The following is a 14,347-nucleotide window of genomic DNA, read 5'->3' on the forward strand; positions in this document are numbered from 1 at the left end:
GCCTTGGGGGACGAGATACATTTATTTCCCCTCACCCAATGCAACTTATGTCCCTGCATTATTGCCAGGCTCCTTCCGAAAGTCTGGTTCCTACTCCACCCAGAAGCTTCAACAGAGGTCCAAACAATCCTCCTTCACCAAGCAGCAGTGACTCCTCCTGTCTCATTCCCACAACATGCCTCCAGCCCTATTTGGAAATGTGGGAATTACTGGCCACTGGGTGCTGACCATCATCAGGATTGGATATGCCATAAATTGGATTGGATATGCCATTGGATATGCCATATTTCGTTCAGAGACCACCCCCTCAGCTAGAGAGGAGTACTCCAGTGATGCTGCAACTCCTGCAGGTACTAGATGCACTATTACAAAAGGATGTGATAGAACCAGTGTCAGGTCACCTCGACAGCAGTTTCTATTCACCCTTCTTTGTGGTTCCAAAGTCCAATGGGGGCCTGCACCCCTTTCTAGACCTTCGGGAACTGAACCGCTTTGTCAGATATACCAGGTTTTGCATGGTGACTATACCGGAAGTAGTGCTCCTCTTGTCTCCAGGTGTGTGGTTTTCAGCAATCGACCTAAAAGACGCTTACTACCATATATCCATCCACCTACAGCAGCACCACTTTTTGCATTTCCAAGTAGGGCCACACAAATATCCGTTCAAAGCTCTACCCTTCAGACTCTCGTTGGCCCCAAGAGTCTTCACAAAAAATGTATGGTGGTGGTGATCACCTACTTCCACCACCAAAACATCAGTGTCTTCCTGTATCTGGACAACTGGTTGCTGATGAGTTCGTCCCCACAGCTTCTAGAACAACAAGTAGCTGCAACTATATCCCTACTGGAAGACTTGGGCCTTCAAGTAAACTTAGAGAAATCCTGGCTGACACTAACTAGATGTATCCCCTTTCTGGGAGTGCTTCTGGACTCAATTGCTATGAGAGTATTCCTCCCAGAAGAAAGGATATCTGCAATACTGCGCCTGGCCAGACATTTCTTTGTTCACCTGGTACAGACTGCCCATGCAGTGCAGAATATGCTGGACTTCATGGCTTCCATGACCTCGGCCCTACCACACACCAGACTATGGATGCAAGTGCTGCAATGATGGTTCCTGGATCACTTTGACCCCCAGCTCAACAGACAGAACAAACACCTTAATCTGCTATCGATGGTCTTGCAGTCCCTCTGCTGATGGATCTCTCATCATCATTTAGAGGTGGGCCTTCCTTTCACCTCAGACGAGCCACTGATAGTCCTCATGACAGATGCGTCCAAACTGGGCTGGTGGGCACATGTTTTAGACTATTGGATAAATGGGCATTGGTCGCCCTTGGAAGCCAGGAGTTACATCAACTACCTGAAACTTCTGGCAGTCTACAAGGCCCTGAAGGGGCTCTTACCATCCCTTCTTGGCCATCACGTTCAGGTCCACACAGACGATATGACTGTCAAAGCTTACTGAACAGGGAATCGGGTACAGGCTCAAGAACCCTGCACTCTCTATCCTTACGGATCTGGCACTGGGCGATATCACACGACTTGGAGCTTTCATCACTTCACATTCAGGGACAAACATCCTGGTGGACTCCCTGAGTCGAACTCCTGTGACCTCCCATGAATGGACCCTGCACCTTCCAACTCTTAAAGACTTGTTTCAGCGTTGGGGAACTCCGGCTATAGATGTTTTTGCCAGCCAGGTGAACTGCCAGTGCCCCATATTGCTCCAGGATGGGGGTGGGTCACCGCTCCCTTGGAGATGCCTTTGCTCTATGTTGGGCAGGGATCTTTCTGTACCTCTTTGCGCCAATCCTGCTGATAGTGCGAGTCCTACAAAAACTGAGCAGGGAACCCACGAAGGCAATTCTAGTGCCACCCCACTGGCTGCGGAGAATGTGGTTTCCAGTGCTGACAGGTAAGCAACCTGTTGTTTTTAAAGTTCTATCTTCCAGATAGCTACTTCTTCCCCTTCCTCAAGGCACAAGAGAAGGGGAGAATTGCCATCACAGGAGGAATAGACAGGAAGAACTAACAGCTGGCCTGCCTAACAGCAAAATTCTGTGGCTTGACTTCAGTGGCAGCTGCTCTAACATGAGTTTAAGGGTAATCTAATGTCTGGACCAAGTGTCAAGGAGCACCCACTTCTATATTGCAGTCCTTGCACTGACTGATAAATTGCTGCCTCTGTCCAACAGCTTGTAGAACTGGCTTGAAAAGAGTGCCATCATCCCACTTGCTTCCCACCATTACAATCTCAGATTCATCACTATATCTTCTTGTGTGCAGCTTGTTGGAATATGAGCAGTGGTATGAAACATTCTGACATCTGAGCTGCAAATAAGTTGAGAGGGTATGTCATCCCCTCCCTAATTCTATAGTGTGGTTTTGCCTCCAGCCTGCTACACTGAACAGTAGTCAAGCACACATCAATGAGGCCGGAGTACAAACATGACTTTATGCTGTAAGCCAGGTCCATGTACCATGTAGCTCCTCACCAGGTTTGCTGTAAAGCAGTGAGGGACATCTGTGGGTCTCTGCTGTAGGATAGCCATCTATGGATTCGACAGAAGGGTGGTTCAAGTTGGAGAATGCAAGTTCCAGCCAGTTTGAGCCTGGTGCGGTGCACCTCTTATTTCAGATATGAAACACCATATGACTTCATCTCCTCCACCTGTGTGTACACCCACATCTTCTTTCAAGCTTTGACCTCTACTTTTGTGTTACTTCTCCATGACTGCTGGAAACTTGGCACCTATTGAGAAGCCTTACACTTTAGGGATCACAGTTGCTTTTATTGGAACTATCTATCATTGTCAATGCAAAAGAGCTTGTAGCCTGGCCTTTCAAAGCTAAATATGTCAGGGGGGAGCTTGTTTCCTTGACCATATACATGCAAAGATGGTTGATCTACATTCTTGAAAGGCCCCTTGTATAAGTATCCTGGATACTGGGATCCATCGCAGAAAGGCAATATGTGAATTACCAGTCCTTTTGGTGACTTGTGTTAGAGAACAGCAGCTGCTAGTTGATTTATACTTAGTGCTTAAAATAAATACTAGCTCCCTCTCCAGTGCCTCATGAATATAACTACTTTCTCCTCTACCTTGCTTCTTTTATCTGTGGGAAAAATAACTTTAATGTATAGAAGCCACACTTCCCATAGAGCAAAGAGGATTTTTGCCATCACAAAAAGCATTATTTTAGTTTCCATTATTTAATATTAATAAAGCCTTGGACGAAGCAACTTCATCAAACTACAGTGTATGTCCTGGGGGAACAAAGGTATCCCTCTCTACTTACTGTGCAAAGAAACATCAAATGCTATTTTCTAACAAATTCCAGTGCATATGTTTGTCCACTTAAAAACACTTAAATGAAAACTATTCACAATAACACTCAGGGTAATTAAAGCCCTTTTTGCTTGACATCCATGTTCCTGACTGCAAAATCTTTCTTTTGGCATTGAAGGAAATGTCTTGGTCTCCCCTCTTACTCCAAGCAGTGGCAGTTACATATCTCAGCAAAGCACTGTAATTAAAATAAGACATACTACTTTACCATACACATAATACTCACTATTCCAAGAATAAGACTCCCATGCCTTCCCTGACTTTGATAATTTCCCATAGATTTAAATATTGTAAAGGTTAAATAATTGGTACAGAAAGTGGCAGCCATACTGGTCTCTGGGCAACCTGAAGGGACCAGAACTGCCTTGGCTGCCAATATTTTTCCAAGTGAAATACAAAGTGCTGGTTATTACCTAGGTCCAGGGTTCTTAAGAAAGTGCCTTCCCTGTCATGAACCCTGTTGCCTATTAAGATCTGGAGAGATCCAGTTACGGTTATCACTGGCTGGTTTGGCAGCTTGGATGGGGCCTTCTCTGTAGCTGCCCCGGAGCTTTGGAATATGCTTCCTGTCAAAATAAGAGCATCTCCTTCTCTGTTTGCTTTTAGGAAGAACCTCAAGACGCACCTGTTTTCTCTAGACTTTAAACTGAAATTTAATTTGTTTTTACTTCATGAGATTGCTTGTTTATCTTCTGAAATTTTAACTTTTAACTCTGTTTTACATTTGTTGTGCTTTAACTCTGTACACTACGTGGAGATGCACAGATTTATTTGAGTTGATTTATATTCCACCCTGAGCCATTTTTGGAAGGGCGGTATATAAACCAAATAGATAAATAATAATAAATATAAGGTTTATTATTAATAAATAATAGAAGGTGGTATTAAAATGATTGATAAATGTATACATGTTTCTACCCCAGATCATCCCCCCTCTGTATTTAGTTGCTTTAAACATGGATAATTCTACTCCTCCTTTGCCTTGCCTACAGGCAGGGGCGTAACTACTATTAGGCAAGGGGAGGCAGTCGTCTTGGGGCCCCCCAGAGGCACATCACATGACTCCCCACCCACCCATGTTGCACTCCCTGTGAATTATGTTGAGTCTCTTGGAGATCGGCAGGAGCAGAGAGTAAAAAAACTAGATTCCATGTGAACTAGATTTTCACCATATTCATAATGGGGATGTGAGTGTGAGTGCACTATATACTGTGAAGTGTGTTTGTGTGTGTATATCAGCGAGGGGCCCATTTTAAACTCTTGTCTCTGGGCCCCCTCCAACCTTGCTACGCCCCTGCCTGCAGGCCTGAACCTAGTAACATCTAGATGGTAGAGATTTCATAAGCACAACACATGATTTTCATGTCCTGCCGTTACTTCAACTAGTTCTCTAACTGCTGTTATAGCAAGACCAGCCTATATTGCGTGAATGTGCTGAATTCATAACACCCAATCAATAGTGAAATTCTGATCTCCAAATTTTTGAACAGCTAATCTTGGAATTTTCTTCTGCTAGGCTTTAAATGGTGAATTAGCTTTCTAGGTGCTACTGTACTAGATGAGCTGAGAGCAGTAGTGAACGTCACAGTCCGGCTCAACAAACACCACTTCACTAGTAAGCAATGCTGCTCATTCAGTGTAAATGCTCAATTTGTAGAAAAGCAGCTTGGCGAGTTGCCTTGTGAAGCACAGAGTATCCTGAAGTTTTGTTAGTTATGCTGTCACTCTCCATTAACGCTATGCGTGGGGAGAGGTGTTTTTCACACAAGGCATAGAAGCCTCTGTCAAGATTTTAATCGCTGTCATTTTTAGTAGAGTTGTACATTCTCTCTTGTCCACCCACTGCCCAATTCCAACAGGCGAGAGAGTTGCTTCCTTCACACATGGGGGTGGGGGTGCATAGCTTCCCACTGACTGGTACTGTAATTAACCTGGCTCTAATTACATGCAATAGCTGTTTGCACAAGGAGAATATATAATTAAGATGCTGAGGCATTAAGATTAAATTAATTCCACCAGAATGGCCAGAGGTTTCCTGCAGGGAGGAGCCCTGGTTTGCTTTCCATCCTTGACAACTTGAGCAGCGATGTTTCCCTCCGTCTGCTGGGCTGACAGTCTGTAAGTAAGCTGTCTCTCTCCCCGCCACCCACCCACCCACTCTGATAAACACACATGCACAATCTTTTCTTATGTAGCTTCCCACACCCCCTGGAGTCACTGTATGTGGTGGTTTGAGGGTAGCTTTAATTACTTTGCTTCTGTCTCACCGGTGTGCTGCAATTAATCCTCATGTAATTACTTGCTCTTTGCCTAGATTGTTCCTGCCTTGTCCTTCATGCTGGAAATGACTGTTCTAAATTTTAACTATATCCCCGGTGAAATATGCAGACAGCATTCTCATGTCATGCATAGCCTCTAAATGTTCATCCATGGAGCCGGGGTTGCATAGTGGTGCCATGAGTTGGGTGACTGGGGGGAGCTGCTTTCTCTCAACAGCAGTTCAGCTGGTTGGTCCACTGCTGTGGGGAAAGCACAGAGAAATGCTTTTGAGCGTACAACATCCTTTACTGCCTCCAAGTGTTCCTGCCCTGGGATCATAGGAACATAGGAAGCTGCCATATACCAAGTCAGATCATTGGTCTATCTAGCTCAGTATTGTCTACACAGACTGGCAGCAGCTTTTCCAAGGTTGCAGGCAAGAATCTCTCCCAGTCCTGTCTTGGGGTTGCCAAGCAGGAAACTTGGAACCTTCTGCTCTTCCCAGAGTGGCTCCATCCCCTGAGGGGAAGATCTTACAGTGCTCACCCTTCTAGTCTCCCATTCATATGCAACCAGGGTGGACCCTGATTAGCTAAGGGGACAAGTCATGCTTGCTACCACAAGACCAGCTCTCCTCTGATCCTGGCAATTTCCAAGCAGTAAGTAAGTATATACTTGATTGTAAAAAAATCAAAAATCAATTAAAAAATCAACACAGTGACTTACCATTCGAAGCAAAAAAAATAGAAAATCAACAAAATGGGGGTGGATCGAGTGGGATACATAGCAGCAATAAAAACACATCCACAAAACAAAACATCAGAACCAACAGAGACACTACCAAATATCATCCATTCTCAAAAGCCATATACAAAAGGCTTAACTTGCTACATGAAGCAAGGGACTGCATAGACTTGAAAAGGAAGTTTACTATAGTCCAATATGGAGATGAGCAGGGCATGATTTGGTCACTTCTTTCCAGGAGCAATCACAGCTGGCACATAGCTGAAGCTCATAAAAAGGTGTTCTTAGTCATTGAAAGTTCTGGATCAAGGAGAACTCCTGTGCTGCAAACCTGATGCTTCATAGGGATATGGGAGCCAACACAACAAGCCAACCCGGTTTGGGTGGCTTATAGTCAAACCGAACTTGTCCCCAAAGTGTGTGGGGGGGTGCCAATCAGAGTTTGAACCGAAGTGCCCCTGGTTCACAGAACCGGCATGCAGGCTGCGTCAGTATGGAGGTAGGATTCCCCTTTATAAGCACAGAGGATTTCCTAGCCTTAAAAAGCTTTCAATTTTAAAGAGGTGGCAGGCGGGGGGTTGGATTCTTAACTTTTACCTTTCAAATGAAGCTGTGGTGGATGCGACCGCTGTACTGGCGGAGACTTGGAAGGCGGCTAAGGGGGCTCCTCCAACCACCCCACCATCCTTCCAAATGATAGTCCAGGCTGGCTACAGCCCAGTTGGAGAGGACTCTGAGCATGCACAGGGCCACTCCAAGTGGGCTGCAGACAGCCTGGACTATCAATTGGGAGGGTGGCGGGTCAGTTGGAGAAGCCCTCACCTCCTGAGTTTCTACTGCTGCTGTGGCTGCCCCTGCTGGTGGGGCTTAATTTTAAAGGTTAAAGTTAAGAATCTGCCCCCCCCAGCCATCTCTTTTAAAGTTAACAGAAAGCCTTTTTAGGCTAGGGAATCCCATGTGCTTGTAAAGGGGAATCCTAGCTGGATTCCCCTTTACAAGTATCACAAACACACACACACACACACACACACAACCACACACCCCTGGCCCACAGGCCAGACCGGAACCAGCTGGGCTCAATCAAGCCTGAGCCACCTGGAGTGGCTTGAATCCAGTCCAGATTTGAGCCAAACCGGGCTAACAACTGGCCCACACATCTCTAGTCCTATGAGATATGACTTCTCCAGAAATGGTTGAATGCCACCTTTTCCCAGCTCAACAAGAGCACCTGTGTCTGGTCTGGATTAGGAGACAGCATCTCTGCCTTGTCTAGCCCTAGGTCTGTTTCCCCACATCATCCCGTCTTTCTCAACTGATGCACCATGGTTCAGCATCTCTGCTGCCTTTCCAGGATCAGTTGAAAATGAGAGAGAACAAGAGCGAGAGCTGCATGACATCAGCACACTGACTAATAAGCTTAAATCTCTAGCTGCCTTCAGCAATTTGATTCAGATATTAAGAAGCTTGGGGAACAAAATGAAACCCTATGACACCCCAAAGGCCAAAGGGTGGAGTGGAAATTCCCCAGCACTACCTGCCGAATCCTATCTTCCACCTGTACACGGTGCCTCATAAACTTGTCCTTGTCAAGTATCCCAGAAGGATGCCATAACTAAGCACATCACAAGCCACTGGGTGGTCCAGTAGAATAAAACGGGCTGTGTGCCCTCTAGCGATTGCCTGGCACAAGTCATTCACTAGGGCAAGGAAGTCAGTTTCAGTCACTCAGACCAGATCAAAGGGGAGACTGAAATGGATCTACATAATTTTTGTTCTACTGAGGCAGATGCCACTATAGGTTTGGATCTTGCCCCTAAAAAGAATAAAAGGTAACTTTTCAAATCAAATATCTCTCTGATTTGATCAGTGGCTGACATATAGAACAAGGGTGCACTTATGCAGTGAGAGAACAGCCTAACAGAACTTTCTAACTGTGATGTTGCAGTGGGGAAGTGCCAACTTTTGATATCCTCCACTTCCCCAGAAAGCCTTCTGTACCACCCAAAAATACATCCTCAAGGGTTGTGCAGCTCTCAGGAAGATATTTGGGGATGGCACAGAGGACTTCTTGAGGAAGAAGAGGGTGTCAAAAATTGCTGCTTCCTTGCTGCACCAGTGCAGTTAGTTGGGAAGTTCTGTTAGGCTGTTGTCTTAAGGTACCCTTGCTCTGTATGTCAGCCAGTTTCTTTAATAAGGGATGTACTGCCACCTCTACAATACTGAGGGAGCAGAGCCTTCTTATAGAGAGGCATTAATCACCTCTTCTGTCCACACAAAGTCTTGTCCAGAACAAGCAGAGATTGAGCGTACAGGTGGTTGGTTACAACACATCTTCAGTAATTCTGTCCCCACCTACTGACACATCCATAGAAAAGGGGCAAGAAGGACTCCTGAAATCTCCAATGTGACCACTGAACAACTGGAGTCTAAACTGGAACATATGCAAGGGACTGTATCTGCAAAGGGTCTAGCAAATTTGTCTCAGTGTGTCTCTGCAGGTTCCACATGCTTCCTTTTTTGAGGACTGAGCTGTAAAAAGCCTTTCACCATTTGAAAAAGACCCTCTGGATGACACTGAGCAGCTGTGGAAGAGCAGAAAGATTTTTTCATTGCCTTAAAATATGCCTGAAGATGGATTATTGTGAACCATAAGAGGTAAAGGAGCTGACAAGTGTCCTAGCTAATGATAAACTGCCAGAAATATGCAAGCAGGTGCACCCACAGTTGCTGTGGGAGGTGATGTTTAACCTTTAGGTGGCAGAATTCCTTTTTCAATCCCTTTTCAATCAATGCTGCACATTCTTTTGCAGTAACCACTTGAGAAATTGTGTTTAAATGCCATCCTTTTAAATAAAGTTCTTGGCACCTTTGTCTCATTAAAGTTGCAAGGAACAGGTCTTGTTTAGCAAAGTATCCAGTTTCTGACTCTAGCTGATCTGGCATAATAAAGACCTCCCAAGAGATTGGATCCAGTTTCTGGCTTTCGCTGGTCTAACACAAACTACCTCCCACTCAATTCAGACAATGGGTGGTTTCCTTCACATGATGGTTGCCTTAATCTTAATTTAAAAAATATTATTCTGAGATGAATAGCCTCTGAAATGACTTCCAATATGGCTACATGTCCAAGGGATGAAATAGAGGCTAAAGTGAGCTGGGAAAAGGAATCCCCAGAACCAGGAGCTTTGGCCTCCTCTCTTTCTTCCAAATACCGTATGTAGTCAGGTACACAAAAGCAAGGGAATAACTTGCATGGGTTATTTAAATGTGCATGTGTGCACACAACCCAAGACAGCCGGTTGTGGCTGAAATGACTCAGTGTGACCTTGTAGATATGCCCAAACTTTCCCAGAATCACCTTGGAGAGGCTCTGTTATTTTCCCCAAATAGGAAAGAATTATGTTCCTTATCCAAGCCAATCTGAGGCTTGAAAAAGTAGCCACGTGGCAAAGCAAGGAAGAAATGTTTCTCTTGCTTAACTAAAGCCCTCTTTGGACATTATGTTGTACTTTCATTCAGATGTCTGTACAGAAATGCATGTTTTTATGTGAATGATTGTACCTGCATTAGTTTTGAAAGTGAACCTGGGTAAGGATATTCTGTATCTGTATCCTGTATTCTACAGATACTGCAGTACCTGCATTCAGCATAATGTGAATAACTGTACCTGCATACAGATCTGTACCTGTGCACAGTGTACACACATTGTATGAGTGCTGAACATAATATGTGAATGGGGTTTAAGTGGCTGTTTTAAAAGCTGTAACCTGAAAAATGGGGGAAGGGGAAGGAAATACAATCCCCTATGAGGAACCCTCTGATCCAGAAGGACCTCTGTGAGGGAGTTGTCTTTCCTTCCCCCATTTTGCAGGATGCAGTCCTTTAAAGAAGCAGAGCTAAACAGCAATGAGTCTCTGCTGTGTAGTTCTGAAGCACCTTCTAAGCCTGGCTTTGAAGAACTTCACTGGCTTCTGGAAACAGGAGAAGCTGCCTTATACCAAGTCAGACCACTGGTCCATCTAGCTCAGTATTGTCTACATTGACTGACAGTGGCAGTCCAAGGTTTCATGCAAGAGTCTTTCCCAGCCCTACCTGGAGATGCCAAGGATTGAACCTGGGACCTTCTGCATGTAACGCAGCTGCTCTACCATTAGGGCCCCATCCCTCCCCCACCCCCAAGTGATGAATGATCTCCAACTGGCTATTGACAGAGGAAGTGTGACTCTGCTGATCCTTTTGGCTCTCTCCACAGCTTTCAATACCAGCAGCCATGGTATCTTTCTAGGTCACCTAAGGGAGGTGGGATTGGGTGGCACTGTTTTACAGTGCTGGTTATTACCTATAAAACCCTCAGTGGCTTGGGTCCAAGGCACTTAAGAGAGCGTCTCCTCTGTCATGAACCATGTCATGACCTATTAAGATCATCTGGAGAGGTCCAGTTACAGTTGTCGTGGCTCTGTTTGGTGGCGACTCGAGACCAGGCCTTCGCTGTGGCTTTCCCAGGGCTTTGGAATATGCTCCCTGTCAAAATAAGAGCAACTCCTTCTCTGTTTGCTTTTAGGAAGACTCTCAAGACATACCTATTTTCTCAGGCTTTTAACTGAAATTAATTTTAAACTGTTTAATTTGTTTTTATCTCATGATTTTTGAAAACCTTTTATTCTGTGAAATAGTTTTAACTGTTTTTACTCTGTTTTATATTTGTGGTGTGGTGTTTTAAATTATATACACCGCCTAGAGATGCAAATATCAGGTGGTATATAAATATGATAGATAGATAAATAAAATATGGAATTGCTTCCTGAATTTGTGTGTTATCTTTGTGCAGGGGCCATGCTAACTTTCTCTATGACAACAGTCCTTTTAGGACTATGGTTGTGAGCATTTCTGAATCTAGTCCTCTCTAATAAAACGCTTGGTGTCCGTCCGTGGACGGACACCAAGCGTGCGTTCGTGCCTGGCCTGTTCTGGGCATGCCCAGAACAGGGCAAGGGAGGCACGAACGGCAGGACCCGGCGGCCATGTTGGGGCCGGGAGAAGGAGAAGTGGCCGCCGCCTACGCCAGGAGGAGAGTGCGGGAGAGGCGGCGGCGCAGCCGTGGCCACGGCCAGAGGTGGCGGTGGCCGCGACGGGGCAACTGGCGGCGGGAGTGCGGGTGAGGCGGCAGCGGGGCCAGAAGCGGCCGCCGCAAATAAAGGAGAGAGGCGCCGGGGGAAGAGGCGGCGGGGAAGCTGGCCGAGGCGGTGGTGGAGCCGCCGCCGAGGCCTGGCGCTGCCAGTAAAGCCGGGCGGGGGGGGGAAACCTTGGGGCCCGATCCCACCATTCCCGTCCCCCCGCCAAATTACTAAGGGCCAAATTGGCCCTGAAAAATGCCGCCGCCGAACCGCCCTCCCAGCTGCCCGATCCCACCATTTGTACAGGAAAGAGGAGCTCGCTAGCAGAGCTTCTCTTTCTGCAAAGGCTCTTCTCAAACTGGCGCTTTGAGCGGAAAGGGCGTCCTTTCTGCTCAAAGCACCAGTTTGAGAAGAGCCTTTGCAGAAAGAGGAGCTCTGCTGGCGAGCTCCTCTTTCCTGTACAAATGGTGGGATCGGGCAGCTGGGAGGGCGGTTCGGCGGCGGGGCCGAAAGCATTACTAGCGCCCGTTTTTCAACGGGCTAAAATTCACTTGTCTTCCATAAAATCAAATAAAGCCAAAGACTTCTGTTGATCAACATGCTACAAAAGAGACCTGAGACTTCTACAACCAGAAAGGTCTTTTAATTTTATAGAACTATGGAATCCAAATCCAATATCAAATTCGGATCAGATCGAATTCGCACAGGCCTATTAGCAAATCTGAAGCAAATCTAAAGCAATCTGAAAGGCTCAGTTCTCTCTTGTAGCCACAAAACGTGGTGATGGTTTGGCTTATACAGTACATAAGCATCTTCCTTATATTCTCATCAAATTTCATTGCAAGCTGAGCACTATAGATATACAGCACATGTTCATAAAACATGTGTGTCTCCCTCACTTCTGCTGGGGCAGGGAGTGTGCGGAAGAGGTAACTTGCTGTAGCATACATATGCTGAGAAAAGACTTCACCACAAAAGCCATAATGTCAGCTTTTGTCTGTCAGGTTCTTACAACTGTTTAAGCTGTTTCCGCAGCAGAGCTCCAGTGATTAGCTGGTGCATGATTAATAGCTGTGTTCTGTGTTTAGTGCCAAACATACCACAAATCTGCTAGCAACTATAGGGTATTTATTTGTACACATTTCTCTCCTTCTGTAAAAGATTTTCCAAGGCACCTTGCAAAAATGTTGAACAATGGGAAAGGATAAAACCCACAGAAATAAAAAGAATTAAATAGCTATAAAACAGCAGGATCAGTAGTAATAAAATCAGATTACAGGTAGTGCTAAGTTTGAAAATGATTGTCTGTTAAATGGGCTTGGCTCCAATGCGAGTTTTCCTTCTGGAGCAAACAGGAGTTGTGCAGTGGGAGCTGAAAATCCTGATTGTGATTGCAAAGAGTTACAGAAAACTCTCCTCCCTGTGTGGCATTGTCACCCAGAACCACTGCTGAGTAAAGGAACTGAGCACAGCAGGACCAAGCAAGTGAATGTAATGTATGGTTTGACCCTTAATTTCAGCTTCATGGATGAAGGTGAGGTGACAGTTCGAAGGAGGTGCCCAGCCTTATGCTGAAATTGCTGAAATCTAGGGGAGAAAAGTAATTATTTGCAGAAGAAAAGGAGGTACCGCAGAAAGGAATTGATGCTTCCTTTAGGGGCATGGCCAAGGTTGAGGTAGCAAGCACATGCTTTGTATGCAGAAGGCCCCAGATTCAATCCCTGGCATCTCTAAACAAGGCTAGGAAAGATCCCTGCCTGAAAAGCAGCTGCCAGCAGCTGCCCAGGTCTTTCACGCCAACCATTCATTGACCTAGAGGGATCGATGGCCCGACTCCATAGAAGGACATTACACATGTACAAGGTTGTGGAAGTTACTTTACAGTCAAGGTCATAGACTCTACCTTGAAGCTACTCTATTGTAGGGATGTGCTGAACGTTTCGATGTCAAAATGAGCCGTTTCAAGCATTTTGAGCTCAGAACAGAAGACCCTTTAAATAAAGGGCCTGTTTCAAGCTTGGAGCAGAGCAATCCTGTTTCAATAGAAATGTTTTGAGCACCATTTTGGAGGCCTGTTTTGGGTGCTATCTACCACCCAAACCACAAAAGAAATGGGCAAGTGGGCAATTTTTAACAAATTTCTAACCTTTCCCCCAAACCCTCATAGGATCCCATGGGGTTTGGGGGAAAGTTTAATTTTTTTTGTTAAGAATCATCCATTTGCCCATTTCATTTGTGGGTTGAGTGGTAGGTAAGTAACTAATAAGTTTATTGTTGTGACCACAAGTCATAACATAACATAGCATGGCATATCATAAAACATTACATAAAAGAAAGAGAAAAACAAGAAAGAACTCAGCATACTATAGAATGACTTCAACAGTCTACTTAAACTCAAACCAATGCTACAATTTAGGACAGAGCACAACAGCTACAAATTTATTTCTATGTTTAAAAGGAAGTAACGCAAAAGCAGCAATGACAAGTGTTTCCAACTTGATGGAAACATATTGGCAAGATAAGTCAAACATTCCACATCTTAACCCTTAAATTTTTCTATAATGTCCCAGCATTTACTCCCTGATCACACCATAGATGAGACAGTGTAAAACAGTAGCCAGCACCACATGGGCGGCACCATGGGGCAGAGGTGCTGTTCCATTGGAAATTTGCAGAATCTTCTTTCAGGATTTGCCATGGGCATAGTTGGGAAGTGTAACATTGTGAAAGCCTTTCTCAGTGGTGCACGGGTAATGTTAGCCAGGTCAGTAGCACTCATCATGCCCTACCACACCACCCATTTTGGTGTCCCTTTGAGCTACCCATGGGGAACAAGGGGGTGTTTTGAGTTTCCACATTGGTCCCTATGGCCAAAAC

At 45.3% G+C, this 14,347-nt stretch overlaps 1 long non-coding RNA gene across 1 annotated transcript in view; it reads right to left on the reverse strand.

Moving 5' to 3' along the window:
- Positions 1 to 3,413: 3,413 nt before the first annotated feature.
- The window catches only part of LOC128352331 (uncharacterized), a 45,608-nt gene continuing 34,674 nt past the window's right edge, over positions 3,414 to 14,347 (reverse strand). The window contains exon 3 of the long non-coding RNA XR_008320325.1: positions 3,414 to 3,531. This is a non-coding gene — a long non-coding RNA (uncharacterized LOC128352331). The remainder of the gene's footprint in view (positions 3,532 to 14,347) is intronic.

Source organism: Hemicordylus capensis, chromosome 3 (genome assembly GCF_027244095.1).
Source record: "Hemicordylus capensis ecotype Gifberg chromosome 3, rHemCap1.1.pri, whole genome shotgun sequence".
Lineage (NCBI taxonomy): Eukaryota > Metazoa > Chordata > Lepidosauria > Squamata > Cordylidae > Hemicordylus > Hemicordylus capensis.